Here is a 25,729-nt window from a genome sequence, read left to right as displayed (position 1 = left end):
TGACTCGGCTTTTTTCTCACTCCTCCTGGCAGCGGCACGGCGCTTTAAACAGCCGGACGCTGAGCGTCCATGCGGAAGCTAGAGTGGGTTGTTCTGCTGCAGTGAAACTGGACGCTCATTGGATAAAATGCTGGGCTGGTCCCGCCCACGTACGCTCAGCGTCTCTGGGGGTCTATGGGGCAGTGAGCTGGCCTGGACGCTGAGCTTCTGTGTGGTGATTGGATGATCTGTGTGAAGCTTGATTGACAGCGAAATGAGCAAATCAGCGATCTTGAAGTAAAAAAAATGCACCAAAGCGCTTCTGAAGTTTTTCATTCTGTTGTGCTGAGTTGATTCGGAGGCTTTGCTGATCCCTGGAGACTTTGTGTTTGTGAAAAACGACTAGCGTTGTGTTTGGAGACTCGTTTCGGTCACTCTGTGGTTTCTGTCCTCGACTAGCAGCTGTGGAGCTTCTCCCCTTCTCTCACACAGCTCCAGCCTCCAGCAGCTCCAGCTGCTCGCTAGCTGCACACAACGGCAGACAATGTGAATGTTGTGGACCGGATTTTGGCGAAGCCATTTGATAGTCTTCCTTACGAAGAGAAAATTGGTGTTAAACTGCATAACAGATCAACTCCTAAGACTGAGCTGGCGCCGAAAGGTGGGGAAAAGCAACAGGTCCTCTCAGCTGTCCTGGTCTGACCAGGTGAGCTGCTGACTGGAAGCGCTGTCACCAATAAAATGTACTGCTGGCCATGCCTCTGGATGAAACTATCTCAGGGAGGTGTTGTCTGGTCACAAGTGGGCTTTGGGGATCTGTCTAACTTTGACAGGGCATACAAAAGGCATGAAAGCTAATAGAATTTACATACAAAAAACTGATTACACATATTACAATGTATGCTGAAAATGAGCTTCCCCTCTTTGGAAGACCAGCAGCCGCCACTGATTTGTAATAATTTTCATGGTAAATTTCATTTCTCTTTTACCTTTAATTCCTGTTTTGGGAAACTTTCACTCGTAGTTGACTGTGGCATCGACTACTAAAATCAAAGTGTGACTATGGTAACTGCTCCAACATTCTGCATTCATGTCTCACCTGTACAGACGACAGAAGCATCTTGAACATGGTCACAGCCACTCGCTACTGAGCGTTGACACTCAGCCAGACGTGTCTCAGCTCCTGTATAGGACACGTCTTTACGCCAGACAGAGCCTTCTTCTTGGTCGGAGGCACCTGATTTTTTTTGGTTCAGGCTTTCCTTTTAAGCTGGGAGCTAGTCAGAGCGCTCTCTCGCTCTCTCCCCCCCCCCCCCCCCTCTCTCTCTCTCTCTCTCTCTCCCTCTCCCTCTGCATGCTGGGAGTGTGTGTTGGAAGGACTGTGTGTGAGCGTGGTGCGTGTGGACTGACTTTTTTTTTGTTTTCTCTGTTTAAAGCTCGGGTTGGCGATTTGAATGAGATACATTTTTTAAGTACTGGTTAAAATGATCTTTATGACCCGATGGGAAGCAATTCATAGCGTGTGTTTAAAGTAGTTTGGAAAATATCCGCTATCTACAGCAGGAGTAAAACGGGAAAAACAGCAACCAATAGTCTTGAGGGGACACCTTTTTTTGAACCAATCAAATCCCTTCGCCGTTCGACCTGCCCCCATGCGCGTACATGTACGCCTGCACTGACCCTGGTTCAGTGCGCGCGTATGTGGCATGGTGGGGAGTTGCACTCTCCTCCACTAGAGGCAGTGTGGCTTCTAATTACTGGGCGTCTATAAATATCCCTGCTCCGCCCTTCCTCTTCCTCCCTCATGGGACTGACAGACATGTGGCTGCTCTCCTGACAGCGTGTCTGTGCAGGGTAGTGTTTGGTGCTCCACAAAGGTACGCATGTCCTGTTTCTCTTTAGTCCACTTAGCAGCCTCAGTAGTGTATTCACCCCAGCCCTGCGCTTCACAGCTGTGTGAACTGACTGAGAGCTGGACTGCCCTGGAGTCTGTGTGGGCGTGGCGTGCTTCCTGCCGCCGCTGCTGTATTGGGTTGTGTGTGCTCTCCTTCATGCTGCCAGGTGTGTCATCCCTCCTCAGTAGGAAATGGTGATTTGTTTAGATTAATTTCATTACTTTGGTATGATTTCATGATGTGTTTTACAGCTGCACAGTCATCAGCTGCAGTTGACCCCGGGCTTTACTGCTGTTTTGGCTCCCTGTTCTGGATGTGCTTGGCACTTGATCACCGCGTCTCCTGCTACATAGAGCACTTTTCTACCCCGGTGTCCTGACGGACGGGCCGGGCTCCTCCAACAGCGTTGTCCAACCGCAAGCAGCTTAGGAGCATGTTTAAGTGCCGGACTCACTTGTTTTTAAAGATGCAGATGCACTGCTTCCTTTGATTTCTTGTTGCTTTTTGTTTCTTCTGTTGGATTAGTGCTTACTTTTCTCTTCTTCCTTCTGTTTCTTTATTTTGTTAAGTATTTTATAATTATTTCTGTTTTGTCATTTCGTATAAATTACTTTGTCCTTCTTTTCCTTTGAATATTGTTTAGGTATTGGATTTTTGTTTCTTGGGGTATGAGGGCTGCCATCATTTTGTGAGTTTAATTGTTGATTTGTTTTTCTTTTGACAGGTGCTGGGGGGCCTGGAGCGGCAGCGGTTCCCTGGTGGTGGTCCCTTTTTCACGTTTTGTTTGCTGTGTCACGGGTGCTGTGTGCTTTTTTGGATCCTTCCCCCTTTCTGTTACCGCTGTCGTGGTAAGCCCCAGGTGGTGTCCTCCGTGAAGGTCATCCTGTCTGAATGTAAATCTCGCCTGCTGAAAAACGCCGTGTGTCACAGAAGACACATATTTATGATACTCAATAACTGGAACCAGTGTTGCCAACTATGCGACTTTCTCGCTAAATCTGGAGACCTCTTGGCGACTTTTTTTGTCAAAAGCGACTAGCCCCTCCCCTGTCCCAAATCACTCACAAGCGGTCAGTCTCACACAGCACTCCCTGCTGCAGTCAAAGCAGAGAGGAGACCCACACCACTCCACGTCCACACTTCAAATGAATCGCATGTACGCAAATCTGCCACTGCTCCCGCCCTGGCTCACAGAGCGGGATGGACATGTAAATATTTCTTCATTGTCACACTTTCGTAAGTTTATTGTAGTTCTAAACATGTTTAGAGTGTTTTTTTACTCATTTCTTGCTTCTCCCATGACGTTATTCCTCTCTCCTACAGCTTCCATTACAATTACATGCAAATGGCCAAATATGCAAATTAGGTGATGACATCATCTAGCGACTTCTAGCGACTTTTAGGACAGCCAATAGCGACTTTCCTTACTGGAGAGTTGGCAACACTGACCGAAACGAGGAACCTGAACCTCAGGTTCCGCATGAGAGTAAATGATTATGATTACGTGGTGTTCGCGAGCCCAGCTGGCATGAAGTGTTTTGGGCGTGGACAAGAGGGACATACTGTGACAGCCTGCCCAGCACAACTTGTGTCAGCTCCATCTGGTTCAGCAGAGTTCGGTTCGGCGGAGTGGGTGAAATATTCCTTTCCAAAACACCGGCTCCGCTCCGGTTCGACACACTTCTCCTCCGCTAGTTAGCTGCTGCGTTCAGGTGACTGGAGCGAGCTGCGGAAAACTGAAACTCGGTCATTCACATGAAGGCAGCGGTGACAGCTGGACTCAGGAGACACTCAGGAGACATGTGAAGGAAGCGTGGATAATTTGCACAAAGGAACGGCTCTCAGACAGCAGTGAACCGGCTCTCGTCGTTCACTTAAATGAACGTTCAATGAACGTCACAGCACTAGTAACTGTCTGTGGAGGATGACAATGGTTGCTACAGACTATGGTTTTTTTGTTTCTGCCACCTGAGTGCAGTTTCTCAGCTCGGCAGTTACACAGTGGAGGAGGGGCGTGTCGCATTTCTGCACCGGCTGCGGAAGAGCGGACAACCGTGATTTCCTTGAAAAATTCTGCAGTCGCGGAACTTGGGCTCCCGTCCAAGGCTGATTTTTCCAGCCCAAGGAGTTAAAACCAGCCCAATTTTTACATGCCCGCCCAAGGCTCTTTTTCCCAGCCCAATGACTTTTAAAGTAACCCAATTGGGCGGGAACCCGCTCAATCTTGCAACACTGAACGGAAACAGAAAGAAGTGGGCGGAGCTAAAGAAAAGAGGGTCAAGCTGAATAAAAGGAAGTTGGTGAGTTCTCAGGAGACTGAGACTGATCAGAGCTCAGCTGAAGAGGGTGGAGGAGGGACAAGAGACTCTCTGGAGGAGGGTGGAGATTATCACTGGAACTTATTGGCCGAGGAGGTCCACTACTTTTCAGATCTCGAGGATTTTGTTTATTTTGGGAAAGTGAACATAAAGTACAAAGCAAGCGGGGAGCTGATGGATTGGGAGAAATACAGACTGAAAAAACTGGTGCAGAAAGTGAGAAAAGAGCTAAAAGAACAAAAAGAATACGAGTTCCCATGACTCTTTTGTTCATGTAGAGGATTCTGTTTGCTGAGACTGATGGAGGCTTTAAACCATGGAGGGAGTCTGTGACCAATCCTGATATGTGAACTGCTTTAACAACTTGTGAACATGAGAATGGTAAAGGGAATGTAAAGGAATATTTGAAATGTGAATAAAGTGCGTTTTAAAAATCAAAATCTCTCTCTCTCTCTCTCTCTTTATCTCTCTCTCTCTCTCTCTCTCTTTATCTCTCTCTCTCTCTCTCTCTCTCTCTCTCTCGTTCTGTAAGGTGGTGTTGGGAAAATGAGTCATGGATTGATTGTACAAATCTGTGAAGCTAGGGCTGGGCGATATGACAAAAAAAATGATCACGATTTTTTTTTTCATATCATTCAATCTCGATTAAAATCACGATATGCTATATTGTTTTTAAACCAGTTTTAAAGCATCTGCACTGAAAACTAGAACTATAGAATAGTTTAACATTTTATTAACAAACCAAGCAAATAGCAATGCAAATTAAATAATATAAACATAGAAAAATATAAGAACAATCTCACTTAACAGTGCAGTAAATGGGAAAAAAAATCTAGCACCAAGACAATAAAATCCTGCGATGCACCGTTTTTTCAGTAAAAGAAAAGAACTGAACGATCGTTAGTTAAAGTGTGACAGTTTACAGCCCTGAGGATTTTTGTTGCTGTAAAAGATTAAAAAACTAAAGAAACCCTCTGGGGATAATGAAGGTACTTTAGAATGTAAACATTATTTTCAAGTTATGATGCTAAATATGCTGCTGCCATCATTAATGCTTGTATCAAATGTACAAAATTTAAATAATCTAGATTGGACAGATTAGATTTAAAATGTAACAGTGCAAAACTACAATAATATCAAAAAAATAGACAAAATTAATCATTTTTCTCCTCTTACAATGTTGCTTGTATGGTGCAGTGGCCTGAAAAGACAGCACTGGCTACGTTTACGTGCAGTCAATATTCGTGCTAAGATAAATATTCTGGTTTCTGAAACATTTGGAATAACCCCAGGGAGATCCTCATTCAGACTACAGCCACAGGCGACGTCAGGACTGCAATTGCACTTCATGCCACTAGGTGTGCTGTTTGCATGTTCAACCTTATTTTACACAGACACCACAGAAGAAGACCGGCGCTGCAGCCGCTGCAGGCTCAGTCTGCATGTCGTTAGAAACAGAGCGTTAGCGACAAGAAGTGGTGATATGTTCAATGATGCGATGCACCGTTATTTTCAGTAAAAGAGAAGAACTGAACGATCGTTAGTTAAACTGTATCACAAGTAGTTCCTGGACTCAAAAGACCAGATTCTTTGCGGATCGGTGTGCTAGCAGCGGTGAGCTAGCAGCGGTGCGGGTGGAGCAGCCTGTCCTGTCAGCAGCAGCCTCATCTTCAGAGGATAACGCCAATACATGGCTGACTTCATCTGCTTCGCTGCTCCACGTTCAGCTCATCTCTGTTTACTTCTCAGACAACTTGCAGGCGGAAGTTGAGCAGGAAAAAGTCGACTGTGTCACGCACATTTCTGCCATGTCTGATCGAGTAAATGTGCTCACAGCTGATCACCGTGATCGACTGGAAATTAATCGCGATCACCAATCACGATCATATAATCGCCCAGGCCTATGTGAAGCCGTGTCCACGTCAATGAAAGTAAAATGATCTCTCCCCCTCTCTCTCAAGGATTGATGGTCGATTCCACTATGGGAGACTAAAAAGTCAGAACACCAAAACCCTAAACAAAGAGGCTGTCTCTTAGGTGGACTAGAGCCGTGATTGAGTGATCGCATACAGAACATCAATCGCGGCTGATCCTTTGATCGAATGATACAACCTGGACTTAATGGGTGGAATCAGTTCTAATTGGGCATCAATCAAAACAGCTCATCCATTGATTGACTGACGTAACCCAGACCCAGAGTGTGTAACCGGTTTACTTAACCCCGGGTTCCTACCATGTGGAACCGGCTCCCAGTTCTGCTCCTTTCTCTCGTTTCAATGTAATTTCATTCTAGTACCACGTGTCACTGATGATTGTTCCTCCTGTAGTCTATGTACTCTCTGTTTATACATGAAATATATGTTGATGCAAGAAACTGTCTATCCTATCTCCTCTTTCTGTCCCCTCACCCCAACCGGAATAGCAGAAAGCCGCCACCTCTGAGCCTGGTTCGGCAAAGGTTTCTTCCTTTTAAATGGGAGTTTTTTGCTTTCCGCAGTCACTTGTGCTTGCTCATGTGGATCTGTTGGATTTGCTCTTTAAAAGTGTCTAGAAATGACTATGTTTTAATTGGCACTTCATAAATAAAGCTGAGTTGAATTGAATTGAATTGAATTGAATTGAATTGAATTGAATTGAACTGAGATGAACTGAGATGAATTGAATTGAACATGCAGGACAGTCCCACAGCTCAGCTTTCTGCAGACCATATTTGCATCGTCCACGTCCCAGCCAACATCAAAGATGCTTCCCCAGCTCCCACTGTGGTAGATTTAAACTCTTCCAGCACATGCAATCGGCCCAAGTAATCTGAGCTGACCCTCTAACAGAAAACAAATCATTTTTTTCACTGCCACATCGTGTGAAATGTTTTTGGTGAAATGTGACTGACCTGCAGGAGGGGCATCCAGAACACCAGGGACTGTGGAGGAGAGAATCAAGGCTCCATTATCGTGTTCGTCACTTGAAATGCACAATTCACTTTTTCTCTGGAGAAGTTTCAGAAAATTCAGTAAAGAATTTCAGAAAAGAAATCCGATGTAAATGTTGGTGTTGGTTATCTTATCAGTAAACCTAAAGTCATCAGTAGTTCATTATTACAGTTTCAATGTTTTCTGAGAAAAAAAAAAAACCCTAGTCAGAATAGTTTATTAAAACTGCACAAAGTGTGGCAAGGAGTGGTTTTGTTTTCACATTCACAAGATTTTATGTATTTTCTACATCGATCTTGGGACATTTGTACACGATGTGCAGCTTTACACATGTTCTTGTTGACCAGAGGTCTGCTATATGTATAACCAAAGCAACACTTTTGTCACTTTCCACCTAATCAAATGTAACTGGTACTGCAAAATTCACGACCTGTCCATTTGAATTTCAGATGGTAGACACTTCATTTTCAACCCTTTTTGTACTGAGCTGCAGTTTGCACACAGCTGCTGTGGACAGTAACAGTCAACAGCAATTTAAAAATAACCCTATCTGATGAGTCAGCAGCCACAACGGCTTTGCAGGATTTTGTGACATTGGTACAAACAGGATCAAATAGTGGCTGCTCCTGTGTGGTAAAATGATCTTTTGACTTTGCTGCTTCAACAATAGACTATTGTCAAGCTGCAGATCTCAACCTGCGCTCTGCTCAGTGTCTACACTATTTCTGTTGAATCATCTCTATTGCACAGATAAAATTTGCATACTGCCTCTGGTACTTGTTGTTAATGGCAGTATAGAAGGGTCCTGCAAGCTTGAACCTTTTTCTTTAAAAGCAAAAGTTAGGTGGGTGGTTTCTTGTTGCAACCTGAATCAGACATACCCAGTGGAGTCATGATTGTCACTTGTCCTGTCAGTTCTTTTTCTTACCGTTCATGCAGAGAATATGATGTTTGTTCCTGCAGTCCTCCTCAACCCACTGCCCAGTGGGAAGCATGTAGGCACAGGTATTTCTTCCCGGGTCCATTGTAGGGTTCATGTGCCAATTCCTGAATGTGTCATGTTCACCAACATGAGATTGAAGTGTCCATTTCCAGGGTGTTTCCACAAAGTAAAGTCCAATCCAGTATTTCTCATTTGGATTTCTAGCAGTCAGACTCTTCAGGTTTTCAGTATCCTCCATAGTTGCAACAGAGGCCAAGTCAATGTGCTGCTCCCTGCAATACTTCTGGGCCTCTGTCCACGACTTTGCTTCATCCACAACAACAAAGCCATATTCCCTGCAGGTGGTCAGGCAACATGCTCCTGGACAGATCAAGAAAAAAAGTCACAAAATACTTGTTTAAATCTTGTCTGTTTACCACAACCAATGAAGGAATGTGGTAAGGTTAAGGCTATAAATCCTTTTAGCATATGGAAAATGTGCCCCACAGTGGCGCAGTGAATTAGCGCTCATGCTGTGGTGTGTGTCTGATCACATGGTGATGACATAAGGTATTTGTAGGCGCTGTTTGCACCCTGGGAATGATGGGAAAATGTCAAATGCCGAAATAAAATGTTCATTGATTGAAGTCACACCGCTGTCTGGATCATCATTGGGGATGTAATACATGCCTCACAGCAATAATGGGTTCAGATACCAACTAGGGGCCTTTCTGTATGGAGTTTGCATGTTTGTGGTCCAAAAAACATGCATGTCGGGTTCATTGGTAACTCTAAAAACTGCAGCGAGTTTGTGAATGTGAGAGTGAATGGTTGTTTTTCTGGATATGCGTTGGCCCTATGACAGTCTGGCAACCTGTCCAGGGTGTACCCCACCCTCACCCACAGCAGCTGGGTGCAGCCGATCACCCTGAGAAAAACCAAGCGGCCTAAATAATGGATGGAAGTGTGACCTTTCTGTAGTAAATCTTAAAGGTGTGAGATGACAGTTAGTGGAATAATGAACTTGTTCAAAACACAATGCCAGGGTAAAATTCCTACCCTCTGTTGAGCATTTATCGAGTGTAACTTGACACCACAGCCATACCTGCACTGTTCTCTATTTTGGAGGACTGGAAAAAGAACTGGGTTCTCCACTGTAGAGCAATGGAAGCAGAACCCAGCTCCCCACTGTGGAGCACCAGAAGGAAAGGAAAACCTGGTTCTCTACTGTGAGCACAGCAGCGAGCAGCAATACAGCAGCGTTACACTGATGCCAGCAGTGAACTCGGGCACCAAAGACCAGAGGAGCATTCAAATGGGTACCTCTCAGTCTCAGCTGGGGAAAAGCCAACAGACTTTGCTGGAGACAGGACATTAGAGGAGCTCGAGAGGAAAGAGACTGAGGACTTTGGTGAAACCATTTTATCTGTTGTAGTTTAATGGCTGAATAAATTTAATGTTGATCATTGATCTGTTGTTGTCTATCTCTCCCAATATTAATAATGATAGAAGGAAATTCAGGCTAAAGAAAAAGAAGTCTTGCAAAACTGAAATCCAATCTGGACTCAGTTGCTCCACTTTAAACTAAAACAATCAAAAGGCAACCCAAACCCCCAAGGAGCAAAAACAATGAAATCAAATTGAGCAGAAACTGCAGGAGTACTGAAAGAAGATGGAGGAAATCCAAGTTGACTGTACATGAGATCCTATGTCAACAGGTCAGAATTTACAATAAAACAGGCACGGACTTCCCATTTCTCTGAACTGACCATGAAACCAACCCCCAGTTCCTCTTCTCCACCTTCAGCATTTCAACAGGCACCGATTTTAATGAAGCTTTTCAGGTGTAATCAGACATTCTCTGTTACCCCTGTCAGGATTCTGTTCAGGCAGGCAGCAGGCAGTAGGCAGTCTCGTCTCCCTGGGTCCATCTGATTGCTGATTGCATTCACCTGAGGACTGCCACTCTGCCTGCCAAGACCTACGTCCTGCTCCCTCCACCTGCTGTCCATATTCAGATGGTCTGCAGCCCGTAAGCCTCATCACTCTGTGACTGCTGTCGCTCGCTTCAGAGCTGGCCTGCGTGCTCGAGTTTCCCCCTTCATCTACGGGCTCAGGAGACTCCCACGTCGGAACTGGTCTGAGCGAACCTGCGACGCTACCACAAGGCAGCAGCCATCTTTGACCACCTTTGGTCTCAATAAAACTGTTCAAATGTCAACCCAGGTCTGGTCTCTCTGCATCTGGGTCTAACGGTACACCAATCATGACGACCACTTTTCCACAAAAACTAACCAGGTGCTGGATCGGTACCAGGGCCGAGTTGGTTCAAATCTCATGTCCCCAAAACACCGGTTTGCTTTTCCACTGATAAGGAGCCGAGCTGGAGCCACGTCATTGCGTCACCTTAGAGCAGGGCTACTCAACCCTGGTCCTCGTGGGCCGCAATCCAGCATGTTTTAGATGTTTCCCTCTTCCAACACAGCTGATTCAAATGATCAGGATCGTTATCAGCCTGATCATTTGAATCAGCTGTGTTGGAAGAGGGAAACATTTAAAACATGCTGGATTGCGGCCCACGAGGACCAGGGTTGAGTAGCCCTGCCTTAGAGCATCAGTACGTCACTGTGGATGAAGCCGCACACCCACAAACCAAAACAACAATGGAGGACTTCCAAAGTACTTTTGGCTGTCTGTTTTTCATTGCAAACTATTAAAGCACCATGAAGCTTTTGGCGACTGCCCACCGTCGTCTCGTTCAACAGTGACAGGGTTTGAGAAAGAAGGTAAACATCAAAGACGTTTTATTGCTTAAAGGTGTAATACAACATTTTGATTTCCGGGTGGATCACCTAAATAATTGATGGGTCTGTTTGTCAATCATTCTGACGAGCTGCTTTCGTAAGGCGGTTCTACGTGCTTGCGCCCAATCAGCTTCCCCTTTTGCGCATGCGCATTCAGAGTGTTTATGTAGCCGGTGAGCTTCTGAGCTAGTACTTACCGATGGCGAGTCTGACATAATGAAACTGTAACTGTTTCGGAAAAAAAAGCTTTATTTATGAGCGAGGCGGATCGCAGAAACTGTAAACAGAGCCGTGCACGCCGGAGAAGAGGAGATCGCGCTCGTACACTTCCGCGTTTCCTGAGAAGCAGGAGAGCCGGGCGGATGGTCTGGCGCATGCGCATTGTTCAAAAAGTGAGTAACGGACGTGGGGCTTCGTCTTTTCGAGAAAATCGTGTATTAGACCTTTAACAGTGAATGTGCTACCGTTAGCCAAGCTACTAATGGGTATGCTAGCATCTATCAAGCATTAACAAATGCAGTAAGTTTATGATGTCTGTTCATCTTGATAGATGATCTTAAGGACTGTGAGCTGCAGATCGCCGGCTGCCTGGTTCCACCCACCGTCACGCTACCGGTCGGACAGATTTCAACAAGCAGCAGTTTGTGAAAAACTCCCGTGTTTGGCAGGACTTATTTCAATTAGGGCTGTCACGATGTCAAATTTTCTCTTCACGATTATCGTGGGCAAAAAATATCACGATAACGATATTATCATGATATCAGCAAAAATTTAACTAATAATAGTACAAACATTCAGATTCATCTTTAATTTTATTTTGTTTATTTTATCTGTTTTCCCAGATGAATTACATTCAGAATACCTGTCAAATGAGGTGTTGAAACAATATGAGAACAGTAACAGTACAACTACACACAAAAAGTGTAGTTACACTCAACTAATTAAAATCTGATGAACTGATAAACAGAGGATCCACAGCAGAGGCGTAATGTACGTAGGGTTGGTGGGTTATGAAAACCCACGGGCCCTGTTGGGATGAAATCCTGTACCACCACCACACTGCCGAGAATTTTTGTTTGTTTGTTTGTTTAAATCAGAGGCGGAATGAGCAGCAGCTGCTTCTCTCCAGCCAGAGGCGCAGCTACTGGCAAGGGCCCCGAGCTGAAGGGGGTCCCGAGGAACGGCATACATCAGTCAATTTCAATGACAAATTTAAGGCGCTACACTAGACGCTGCAACGACAACGTGTCGAAAATCCCCCGCATGGGGCCCTTTCCGAGTACTCACCGGTTAGTTGCTAGAAGGGGGCCGGTGGAGAAGACGGCGGATATCAGCGACACAACTTGAAACCGCCCGGACACATTACAATGACACGTCTGGAACCTACCTAATGGGGCCCCACGACTACCCGGCTTGCATCGACGTGCAGTCAGTGTTGCTAAACACACTTTTTTCGGGTTAGGATAGAGCGTCTCGCTGTCGTTGTCGGCCACCGCCGACATGTTTAGTTCACTCGTGACGCTCGCTAACTGGGAGCTAGCTAGCTAGGAGCCGTGAGGCTACCGCTGCTGCTGTGTTTATATGTGAGGGGAGGGGGAGAGGCTGGGGTGCTGCAGGAGGGAGACGAAGCAGGGCGGAAGAACAGGAGCGGATTTTGAAAATACACTTCAACACATTTCAAGCGGCACTAGATCCTCTTTACGATATTATCATGTGCGCATTTTGAAGACGATATTGAAATTTAATTTTTTTAATACCACGATTATCGTCAATACCGGTTTACCGCGACAGCCCTAATTTCAATACATCTGTGATCTGGTGTAGATTTTTATCTTTCTGATGACCGATGTGAGTGTGACTGAAGGGATTCTGCTTTCTGCTTACATTGTAAAGGGATGTTGTTATGTATCCACCACTGTTGTTACCATCGCTCATTAAATACATTGAAGTGAGGAAATCACAAGTGTACGCTTGTTCTTACAAGCCCTGCTGGGTGGAGGCCGTATCATGCAAAATTCACTTTTTGCATGTTTTAACCTTGTTATATAGTTATGTACTCACCGAAAACACCCCCAAAGCGTTTTTTTTTCCTTCGTGCCTGCGTGTTTAAGCTTTCCTCATGTTTCTGCTGCTCAGAGAGGCAGCCCCTCCCGCACCGTGAAAACTCTCTGCACCCGGAGAAGATGGCTCCCTTGAGCCCCCCCCCCCCCCCCCCCCCCGCAGGCCCTCGGCAATCAGCGTTGCCGCTTTTTGTATCTCTGATTATGGAGATAAACTTTAACCATCGTCTGAAAGCACGATACAGCCCCTTTAAACTTCTCCCAAAACCCGAATTACTTTACTGTAAGTAGTGCATGTAGACAGATCATATAAGGACAATACTGTGCAACTGTAGATAATTTTTACCTGCGTGGTGTGACAGTAAACACAATGATATGACTCAAAACATGCATTAGTTATTGCAGCTGCTTTTATTCACATCACACTGCAAAAACACACCAAAAAATAAATACCATTTCGTTAATGGGAAAGCATTTCAGTTCTGTTTTCATTTTTGGGCCAAGCTTTCCGTCGCCATTGTGTTCATGTTGTCCATTTGCTGGATGTTTTCCGGTAATACCGTCGTGAGCTCGTCCTTCCCTGCCTGATCCAGGTGCTGCACGTCTGAATGCTCTGTTCGATCCACGCTTCTTTTTGTTGTACATAAAGCAGTAAAGTAAATTATTTTAATAAATATTCTCTACATTCACAAGAAAACTAATAAATGTTGTAACGTGCTGTCATGAGTTGGCATTCACATACTGTAAACAAATCTTACCGGGTTTGATTTGGGAGGACATGGTTCCAGAGGTCCTGCAGGACAGTACTGGTCAGCTGAAGCACAGTACTGGTGAGCTGTTCGGGGCTGGTGAGCTGTGGAGACGCTCTGGTGAACTGCGACCCATCGCCATGGGCCACAAACTCTAAAAAACACAATCAACACAAATTGTTGCAGGTAAAAGTTTGGGATCATTTCTAGCAAGAGTATTCATAGTAGACAGACAACTTATACTTATAATACTGAAAAAAAACTGACCGGGATTGGGAGTCATTCAGGAGCTGCTTCATGCTCCGGTTGGATCTGAAATTTGGTCTCCATTGCCCCATCAAGTTTCTCCTGGGCTTCTGCTGAAGACCACAGCACCAGGAGGCCCTGGGTCTCCTCCGCAGACCACCGCTTATTCTCAATATCCATTTCGTTGCTAAATTAAATGCTGCTCCACCATCGCTTTCTTATAAAAAAAAAAAAAAAAAAAAAAAAAAGGGGACTCTGTGTTTTGCTGGAGGAGACATAACCCCGCCAGCAATGCCTGACGCCGTCGATATGTGGCCCGGGCCCTGATCTGGCCCAGCAAAGAGTTGATGCCCGACAAAAGCCCTGGTTTTTGGGAGCTGGAGCCGGAGCCGGACCTCAGTCAGTGGGAAAACAAAAACTGGTTCAAAGTTGGGCACCAGCACCGAAACAGCACGGGAATCAGTTTGGTGGAAAAAGGCCCTGTGAGAACTTTGCAGAACTAAAATCATGGACATCAGGTGCAGTCTTTTGCCTCAACACGTTTTATCAGTGAACACAGCTGAACCGTTGCCCATGCCTGAGGAAACTCTGGTCCTTAACTGGTTCAGTTCTTATCTGACAGATCGATGTTTTTATATAAGTATGGATACATGTTCTTCAGGAACCCATAAAATTAGATCTGGGGCTCCCCAAGGCTCAGTTTTAGGTCCCATTCTTTTTAACCTTAAAATTGTTCCACTTAGAGACGTCATCAGGAGACACAGCGTCAGTTTCCATTGCTTTGCTGATGATACTCAGCTGTACATTGTTGTGTCTCCTGATAACTCAGGGCCCATGGAAATCCTTTCTAACTGTATTTTCTACATCAAGTCATGGATGGCTGTATAATTTCCTACAATTCAACCAAGACAAAACTGAGGTTTCAGTTATCCATCCTGAAGGCCAGAGAGAGAGAAACTTTTAAGAAAATTACTAGATTTTAAACCAGCACAATCTGTTAAAAAACTGGGTGTGATTTTCAACTCTGAACTAAATTTTATCCTACATATAAAAAATATAGCTAAGATTGCTTTTATCATCTTAACCCAGACTCCACCTGTTTCTCTCTCAGGCCAGCAGGAGGTGCTAATGCAGCTTTTCTCTTATGTCAGTTAGATTCCTGTAATGCCTTGCTCTCTGGTCTTCCCAAAAGAGTGTTTGTAATCTGTAATTAGAGCAAAACTTAGCCGCACGAGTGCTGATGAGAACCAGGGGGTGGACTTACTTTACACCAGTTTTAAAGTTGCTTCATTGGCTCCCTGTCTGCTTCAGGATCCATTTTAAGGTTCTGTCATTAGTGTTTAAATGCCTAAACAGCCTTGCGCCATCTTATTCAGCTGATCTGTTTTCACCATATCGACCCTTGTGTACCTTCACTGGGAGTTTGAGCTGGTTAGATGCTGGGGGTGCTGTGTGCGGTTCTGTGTGCTTTGTGCTGTGTGTGTGTGTGTGTGTGTGTGTGTGTGTGTGTGTGTGTGTGTGTGTGTGTGTGTGTTTTCATACTGTAAAGCACTTTATGTTTTTTGTTGATGTGAAAAGTGCTCTTGAGATAAAGTCCTTTTTCAATCAAATCGGATCAAGTTTTATTTATGTAGTCCTTTACACACAAAGAGTGACCAAAGTGCTTTATAGTGAAATAAAAGCAATAAAATCATAGTAACTAAAACAGATGGTACAATTTGAAATTTTGTCCATGATCAATTAAAAGAAGCTATGAAAATAAAAACAGATAAAATACAATTATAACTAGAATTTGGCACTCAGAGAGTGGAGACCTCTGCCACAGCTCAAATCAGTCACCAACAACAATAAAAAATTCCTGGATCCAGAAAATGATCCGGATCATCACCAAAATTTAATGGATTCTAAGTTAGCCCAAGGCCCACCTTTCCACAAAGTTTCACTGCAATCCGTCCATTACTTTTTCCGTAATGTTGCTAACAAACTAACCAACCAACCAACCAACTAACCGGCATGATTACATAACCTCCTTGGCGGAGGTAACAAAGTGCCACTGTGCTACTGAGTGTTAAAAGCCAGCCTGAATAGATCAGTTTTAAGCCTGGATTTAAAAAGGACCAAGTCAGTGATGGTTCACAAGTCGTGGGGCAGTTCACTTCAAAGTCTGGTCCCAGCAACAGAAAAAGCCCGATCTCCCCAGTGTTTATATCGCGCTCTAGGGATTCCAGCAAGATGATTTGATGACCTCAAAGCTCTGTTTGGATAGCAAACTTTCAGAAGCTCTGTCAGGTATGGGGCAGCGAGGCCATTAAGCGCTTTAAAAAGAAAAAGTAATAGTTTTTTAAAATTGACTCTGAAAGAGTCTGGAAGCCAATGCAATGATGAGAGAACTGGGGTAATGTGCTCACGGTGAGGCGTGTTTGTTAAGAAACGAGCTGCAGCTCGTTTATTTGATTTCGTATATTTGATTTGTGGACCACTGGAAAAACCACCTACCATCAGCCTCTGGTCTCTGTGTTTGTCTTTTGATCCACTGTGTGGTTTCTAGAATGACTTGTGCAGGCAGATGAGTGGCGGTGTGGCTTCACTGTAATGTTCAGGGAGATCAGAGATCAGAGGGAGTCCATCAAGGCAATCTGGAAGGGCTTCAAGCAAAACCCAGATAAATAACCTGCTGAGAGTTTCAGAGTAACTTGAACAGAGGGGGTCAGTTTCAAGACTGTTGATATGAAAGATGTCTTTCAGTCACACTGACTCCTTACTTCTGAAGTTCCACTGAACATCATCATTCTGCACTTGTTTGCATGTTTGTTGGAAGATTAACTCACCTGATAAGACCATGAATATTAGAACCCTTCCATCCATGACAAGTCTTTGGTTTCTGTTTTGTCAGAGAAAAACAAAGCATTATTCACTGAAATATTTCTGTTCCTGCATTTACTGAAAATTACGGAGCCCCAGACATGACATGGTAAAAAAAAAAATAAATTGTGGCCACGAATTACTAATTCGTTCCCACGAATTAATAAATCGTGCGCATGAATTACTAATTCGTTCCCACGAATTAATAAATCGTGCGCACGAATTACTAATTCGTTCCCACGAATTACTAATTCGTTCCCTCGAAATAATTAAATCGTGCGCACGAATTACTAATTCGTTCCCACAAATTACTAATTCGTTCCCTCGAAATAATTAAATCGTGCGCACGAATTACTAATTCGTTCCCACGAATTAGTTATATCATTCATATTGTAACGTTCTGCAATCTGCGAAGCACCAGACGTCTCCAGGTCGTTCCACACGGCTCTTTTTATTGCACTTAGGCAAAACAAACAGCAACACAGGGCTACTGTTGTGGCCGTAACCCACGCCGATCTCTCAAAAACTAACTGTTTCCAACAGTCCATGAACAACAGCAAAAGGCTGGCTTCAGCCACCTCTCTAATCCTAGAGTGCCACCCTCAGGAAAAATGGTGCAACAGCACATTTAACTAATACTGACTCAAGAGTCATTACAATATACTGAACAGTTCAGTAAAGTTGGCAGCATATTGACAGATACGGACTTTCAGTCTCAATAACTCTTTAACAAAATGTCAGTAACATACAAAGGGCGCTGCATCCCATCGTTGTGAGGTGGACGATATGCTATAAGCTCATTTTTATTAAAAATATCTGCCTATCAAGCAGCAGAAACAATATTGATTTCAATCAGCACCCGGTAGTGCTGCGGGCTTCAGGGACCGTCTACAATTTACAAGACGCAGCAACAGTGAAGACAAATACCATATCCAATAAATTTGATAGGAGACAAATGAAGGTTGTAGCGATTATGGTGACACTGTAGTAAATCCAAGTATTACGTTTTTTTTTTTGTTGTTGTTGTTTTAGTTGTTGGGGTTTTTTTTGTTGTTTTTTTTGAGCTATTTGTCTTCACTGTTGCTGCGTCTTGTAAATTGTAGACGGTCCCTGAAGCCCGCAGCACTACCGGGTGCTGATTGAAATCAATATTGTTTCTGCTGCTTGATAGACAGACATTTTTAATAAAAATGAACTTGTAGCATATCGTCCACCTCACAACGATGGGATGCAGGCGCCCTTTGTATGTTACTGACATTTTGTTAAAGAGTTATTGAGACTGAAAGTCTGTATCTGTCAATATGCTGCCAACTTTACTGAACTGTACAGTATATGAATGATATAACTAATTCGTGGGAACGAATTAGTAATTCGTGCGCACGATGTAATTATTTCGAGGGAACGAATTAGTAATTCGTGCGCACGATTTATTAATTCGAGGGAACGAATTAGTAATTCGTGCGCACGATTTATTAATTCGAGGGAACGAATTAGTAATTCGTGCGCACGATTTATTAATTCGAGGGAACGAATTAGTAATTCGTGCGCACGATTTATTAATTCGAGGGAACGAATTAGTAATTCGTGGCCACAATTAAATTTTTTTTTTTACCATGTCATGTCCGGGGCTCCGTAGAAAATCATTCAGCAGCTCCAGGATGTTTCTACATGACATCATTTCTACTCCTCCAGACCCGAGGCTCAGTGATTTGAATTGTAAACTTGTGTCACGCAAAGATAGGATTAATTGTTTTCCACTGCACGATACAACCAGGATGTGACTGAAGATGCGATTCAGCCCAGTAAGCCTTATTTTCTTAACTCTCCTATCATGTTCCGGGTCAATTTAACCCATTTTAAAGTTTGAGGAAGCATTTAAAATTATTCTTTCAGGATGAAACTTCTTCTGTTTGCCTTAATTAGTGTGATCAACATATAAAATGAAAATGGGTCATTTTACATATTTGCAACCAGCTGTGTGTATACATATATACATATATATATATATATATATATATATATATATATATATACATATATACACATATATGTTTATATGACAGAGATATTGTTCGGGTTAATTTGACCTGGCAGTCAAACTGCAGGTAAAAGGGTGTCAGAAATGTCAGATTATTTCTTTATTTGCATTGAAACTGTGAGACAAATTTCACCACAATCACACACACACAAACACACACACACACGCAGGTGTTTTGACTTTTGAGAAGAACCATTTATGTTCTCGCAGGAAAACTATCTTGAGCTACATTCTGATTGTAATAATTCTGATTCTGAACCACGTGAGGGGATTTATATTCCTATTCCCCCAAGCAAGACATTCATGAAAAAAAAAGGTAAAAATACAGTGGTGCTCATCCCCAAATATGCATCAGGCAAACCTGTCTGCAGGAATCATAAAGAGTGGCAGGGCCCACTACGATGGCAGTGACTCTTGTTACAGACATCAGGTCAGCTTTTGAGCTGGTCATGCCTAATCCAGTACAGAAAATCATCCTGGATCTGGATTAGGTGTGTTTTGGGGCAGAAGTGGAAGGACTTGGACAAAACACATTCAGGAGTGTATTTGGGGCTCTTCATCCTGGCTGGAATCTATTGGTCAAAGGATGAATCGACAGTCAGTCTGTGGGATGCAGAGACAGACAGGGCCAGATTTTGAGCCACAATGTCTCTGGACACTTTTCACATTTTCTCCAGAGTAATCCAATTTGATAATTGTGACGGTCCCCGTCTTGTGGTCCTCCTCCTCCTGTCTGGGTCCCGCCTCGCTCCTTCTCCTCCTCCTCCTCCTCCTCCTCCTCCTCCTCCTCCTCCAGCTATTTAAATTGACGGGTCTCACCTGTGGACGCTGCCTGCCCTGCACTGCCACGTCTCCTCGGCTCCCTCGTCTCTCTCCAGCCTCCTCGTCTAAGGCCTTTTATTTGCATTAATAAATTGGCGTTAAATCGCTCGTTGGCGTCTCCTCGTCTTTCTCCTGTCGGGGCTCCAGAGCCAAGCCCTGACATAATCCAAAGACAAGGGCTGGTAGACAGGAGAGACAACCTGGGAGCTCTTAAGACAGTGTGGGACAAGTGGGTAGAACCACCTCCACAACTCTATAACCCAGGCCCTCATATCACAGAGGATGAAAGGCTGGAGGCATTCAGAGGTCACTGTCCATCAAGGCAATACATGCCTTCCAAAACAGCTAAATATGGGATAAAAAACCAGACAGCATGTGATGGAAACACCATTGAACATTGGAAATCCAGTTGAAGGAGCCCCAGAGAAGAATCAGGGAACAATTCAAATATTATGTTTCAATGTCATCTAAAACTATTGTTGTATTTGTTAGTCTTTCAAAAGCAGTGAAGTGGAGAAACAATTAAAAAAATGTTTGAACATGTATTTTTTCAGAAAAAAATTTGTGACTTATCCTAATTGAACCATTACCTGTGAGAGGCAAAGAACACCATTGTAACAAATATTGAGAGAATAGTTAGTAATGGAGTTAGTAATGAAGACTAACAATGATTGTTAGGATTTTTTTGGTTTTGCACATCTTTTGGATAGTTAAACATGCACTGGGTCAAATTGACCCGGGAACTGTTCCTAAAAAACGAACATAATAGGAGTGTTAAGTGATGACTAAAGGGAAATGACTGAAAATAAGTGACTGTAAATAAGGATATACAGATCGACTGACATTGAGCGGAAAGGGATCAGAGATAGGATGTTCTCAGATATCAGTAGCAGGAGGAGAAGCAGTTGAGACATGGCAAAACAATCCAATAAAATCATGATAGTGGTTATTGTAGCTGGGAGAGGGTCGTCAAAGAACAGATGACAGAGCCAGAGAACAGTCAAATATATCAGCAGAAAATGTGTCGGTCGATAAAGTCAGTAAAGCCTTATTACTGAATGAAGTGTGGTGATGTGATGGCAATGGTGGAGGGCAGGGGCGGGGTGGCCATCGGGAGGTTCAGGAGGTTTCCCGAACGGCCAGTGTGTTCCGGGCCGGTGGGGTCTATTGTGGGCCGGCGGCCACGAGCAGCCGAAGCCCCCCCCCCCCCCCCCCCCCCCCCCCCCCCCCACTGTCACGGCACCGGGTGGAGGGAGAGAATGCCCCCCCCCCCCCCCCCCGCCAAGGTCAGTTTCTGAGTTGACCCCAGCTGGACCTCCAACCACACTCCACCACCACCCTACACCAAGACACCATGAGAGGACTCTTTTTTATTGAACAAATAAGAAATGAATTTGTCTCTCCTGACTACTTTATACAATTCACACCATCAACGAGATATTTTCTGTGTTGTACTCCTTTAATCCATGATGCTTCTCCATCGGGACCAGAATGATTAGATATCAACATGATGTTGAAGACTTTAATTCTGCTGATTGCCAGTATTTGGAGAACACAGAAAACTCAGAAGTTACTCTGACATTCTTCTTGACATTCATCATGATGGTAAACTGGAGATTAAAGTATCAGGCCAGAGGATTTCCATGAGTCGCTTACTGGCCAGGATCAAGTATTGGCAGCGATCAAGAGATCTCTCAAGAGAGAGGGAAACCAACTCTGAACCGTTCAATGCATGCTTAATGTAATATTATTCAAATTTGACCCCATAAGATACTGTATTTCAATGCCCACAAATTTCTTGGTTCACCATTTCTTGGGTCCACAGTCAGAACCCACACACTTTATCCATGGGTAGATTTGGTTGGTTTTTCACCCTAAACATCACCTAAAACATCACCCTGGCCAACTTTTCAACTCCAGTTTACCTGAAACCTCAAAGAGTAAAAACTCAACCTTGATCTATAAATGGATATTTTTTTAAATGTCATTTCTGAACCACATTGTCTTCTTAGAATGCACTTCAGAGCATTAAAACAGTTCTTTGTTTTAAACTGACATAGCTTTAAGTGCACAATCTGTGACCTTTCTAGAAGCCTTTTACACTTTTTTTCTTCCACTTTTTTAACAGCAAATATTTTTACTAGAGACGCACAAATACCACTTTTTTAAAGGACGAGTACAAGTATGAGTGCTAACCTTTAGCTACTTGCTGATACCCAGGACCAGTACCGTTTTGTATTAATTACCACATAACCTAAATCAAACTCCATTTGCAAACACTATGCAAAAGCTATGGATGATCACAAACCAACATCAACGTTACATGCACCTCCAGCAGCCTAACAGTATTCATAGCGTAGTGCATGCAGTGTCTATTTATGAACTGTACTGTGCATACAGTGGACTGTAGACCGAGGGACCGAACTCACTGTTCATGACTGTTTCAGTTATATTTTAATCATTTTTAGTAAGTAGCATCACTGATGTGTTAGAACTTAAAACGCTTAGCATATACCACGCTCAGCGTTAAATGACATATCGACTACACTTAAATAGTGTTTTTAAACGCTGATACAGCAGAGTCCAAAGTGTTTTACACTGTATTACATGCTAAGCAATTAAATCAATGAGCGTCATCACTCCAATTCTGCTCGTGATTAAGTTGTAGGTGTTATGTCAACTGTTTCTCCTCATCTTGATATTTTGACAGAACATAGTTTACAGCCTGTCTTACTTTCTCCAGTCTCAATATTACAGAATCTCCCTCGTGCTCTTGCATCTTCCTGTTAGTGAAGGATGGCATTATGTAGTATTGGCAGAGTTGTATCAGGAAACTTTATCAGCTGCTCTGCGCAGTATTGGACCAACACCAGTTGCTGGAATTGGTGCATCACTAATTTTCATCCATACTATCTTCTCTACTGCTTTATCCTGTTCAGGCTCAATGGAAGCAGGTCCAGCTGATTCTAGATTGAGGTCTCCTTACCTTTGACTGGAAAGTATACTGGAAGTGAGCTGTGATGCTGTGAGTTCGCTGTAGTTCTGGTACTGACACCCTGGAGTTGTGAACCATAGTTTTCACATCACTCCATGCCAACAGAGATGAAGACAAATTTACATCTAATTTCACAAAACTGGATTACAGAATTTGCCTTGAATGAGTTTGCATGATCTGTGCTTGAAAGTCATTATAATCTGATAGCTATGAATCAAGAGAAAACTGCTTCTGGGTGACATTCAAGGAGTTAAACAGGTTAAGAGAAGTTTTTAAGCACTTATACACAGTACCAGAGATAGATTTCATGTCGGGATGTCCTGATCAGGTTGGCCAATTGGAGTCTGTTATTTAGCAGAGCGAATTTCCTGAGTATGTTTCAAGTTCAAGTCAACTAGTAATAGAGATTGCTTTACAGAGGCAGAACTCTCCACAAACCACAAGGACAGTGATGTGCAGTTGATACGTGCCGAAAGAGTCTCCACTGCTTCACTGGTCCACTGCTTGGATTTCCTCACAACAGGTTTACAGAGGCTCTGCCTGAAAGCAGGAATCAGACGGATCATCACATGGTCTGAGAGTCCCAGTGCAGCGCCTCGAACGGCGTGATAAGCACTACTTACTGTGGTGTAGCAGTGATCCAGGATGTTCTCCTCTCTGGTCGGGCATTTAATTAATTGTATTTGGAGAGTTCGTGTGTGAGGCTACATTTTTTAAAGTCCCCAAGAACAATAACAAACTAGAATTTGGCTCCAGATGTGTATTGACTATCTACCATAAGTCCGTGATTCAGTGGCGGACCGTGCATTTCACACACACACACTAATTTCAGTTCAGATGACCGGTCATGTAATTTTATGGGTTTTTCATTAGAAACTAAAATAAACTGCTCAATTTTGGGTTTAAGCTCTATTTTAAGTTCACTGTGTTCACCCTTTTTACTTTTCGAATCAGTTTTTCAACTTTCAAGTTTACACCAATGGCACCTTTAAAGTTTACAAAATTGTGAAAAATCAAAACAAAGACAATGCAAAATGCAAAAGCAACTTCAGAACAGCTTTTCTTAACTGTCCTTTGGCTTAACAAACACTTCTTATGTCCTTTCAGCAACGTGTCCCGTTGAAGAAAATGCACCTTTAATGTCTTTGGATCCACAGAAAAATGTCAATCTCCTACCAAAACCTTGGCAGTGAGTTCGTGGGTTGTGTTGGCTGTGTAGAAATGGACCACGTGATGTTGTAGTGTAGTCCGATGACTTTTGCTCCTTGGGTAGGCTCGCCTCTGTGTCACAGTGAAAAGTTCAATCCCAGAAACTTCTCCCAACTCCTCCGGGGGGAATCAGAAACCTGGCCTGCAGGACAGGCCATGAAGAAAATAATTTTAGTCCATTTGTAAAAATAAAACCTCTCTAAAACTAAAACTGAGTCGTCTCACAGGGCTACGTGACTAACTGGAAACTCAAAATTGCGGCTACTCCTTGTCCAAACCGCTCTGTAGTACAGCTTAACCAACATCTCTTCACACAAAATGCACTCAAAACACATAAAATAAAACACTTTCAGGCTCAGATCATGTCAAATGAAATCACAAAACATAAATGTGCCGTTTTCAACCGTCTTGATCAATTTTGAATGTGAATAGACACCTTGATTACAACGACAAAGCACACTGTGCAAAGACAGGGAAAAAAACGACATAAAACTTACCAAAACTCTTCTGGTAGTGGCTAAAACTCCGTTTTTTGGCTCACACCCCTCCTCCGGTTCAGTTAGACAACAGTTTTGCGCTGATATCTCTTAGTATTTCTCGTAGTTTTCTGTTAATGGCTGATCTGCGTGCAGGCTGGATCACTGTGCTGCAGCGGCTGCTCTCTCCGTCTCACGCAGCTCGCGGGTGGGGGAGGGGCGCGTTTGAAAAAACTTTATTGAAACAAAAGTGTACAATACTTTTTCTTTTTAAACAAAATTAAAACCAATGAATTACTTATGTAAATGATAACAATGTTTATGTAACAACGTTTTTAACTGTTTTTATAATGTTTTTAATAAAGTTATTTATTCCTATTTATTGACCCATTTTCTTAATCATTAAGTGCTTTGTTTATTTGTAATGGGGGTTACATCCTCCCCTCCTTTTCTCATGTTCGTCCTCGGACATGTTTTATACAGTTTCTATCTTAAGCACTTTGGGAACAGTCAAAGACTCTGCTATTGCTGCAGATAAACCATGAAATAGGGACTGGAATACAGAAACTAATGGTTTACCAAGTTGGGGGTAAGTCAGTCTCTGTGCAGGTTCCCTATGCCTGGTTGAGCGTCTCAAAGGGTCAGTGGGACTGTCACTTTTGTTAGTGGTGTCTGGACACTGGTCAGCATCAGTAACAGTCTCTGTCTGCATGTCAGAAATGTCTTTGGTCTGAATGTCTGTCTGAAGGGACTCTTCAGGGGAAACTTGTTCTTCAGGATCTCTGGAAGGTAAGTTTTCTTCTTCAAGGTAAGTATCAGCTTGAATCTCTTTGTCACTTTCGATTGGACTGTATTGAGACAGGTCTCTCTCGACAGGATCGACTTCAGGTATGGACTCTTTTGGTAGGTTTGTCTCATCAGGTAAGTATGACTCATCCAGTAGGTGTGTCTCTTCCGGTAAGTGTGTCTCATCAAGTTTGTTTGTCTCAGCTGGTAGGGTTTGACTCTCTCTGGGGGCTTCCTCAGGATTTTCAGGTTGCTTTGTTTCAGGTGCGAAGTAGGGCCTTTTGGTTTCCACTACTAGGTCACGATAGTCATAGAAATAGTCAGAATCAGGATATTCTCCATCAGATTCCTGCTCGACACTTTCTCTTTGTTGGCGGGTTTTGGGACGCCTTTGTTTGTCTTTCACAGGAGGGTCTGCTTCCTCAGAAGTGGATGGAAGGAAACTGCAGGGCAGTAGTAGGTCGCGATGAAGGGTTCTTTGAGGACCATCTTTGGACTCAGGTTTTACGACATAGACAGGGAGATTGTTTGGCTGTTTCACAAGGACATAGACTTCGGACTCCCACCTATCGGCCAACTTGTGCTTGCCCCTTGCGCGGACGTTTCTGACTAGCACCCTGTCGCCTTCTTGTAAGGTG

General features: G+C 43.6%; 1 long non-coding RNA gene across 1 annotated transcript; it reads left to right on the top strand.

The window, feature by feature from the left end:
* Window positions 1-1,786: 1,786 nt before the first annotated feature.
* LOC115385569 (uncharacterized) lies at window positions 1,787-2,414 on the top strand. Its single transcript, XR_003931149.1, has 3 exons — window positions 1,787-1,856; window positions 1,932-2,040; window positions 2,126-2,414. It is a non-coding gene; the product is annotated as an uncharacterized LOC115385569 (long non-coding RNA).
* Window positions 2,415-25,729: the final 23,315 nt, after the last annotated feature.

The sequence above is a fragment of the Salarias fasciatus genome, unplaced genomic scaffold, assembly GCF_902148845.1.
Source record: "Salarias fasciatus unplaced genomic scaffold, fSalaFa1.1, whole genome shotgun sequence".
NCBI classification, from domain to species: domain Eukaryota; kingdom Metazoa; phylum Chordata; class Actinopteri; order Blenniiformes; family Blenniidae; genus Salarias; species Salarias fasciatus.
The sequence above is the reverse complement of the archived record's forward strand: the minus strand, read 5'-3'. Positions and strand labels throughout refer to the sequence as shown.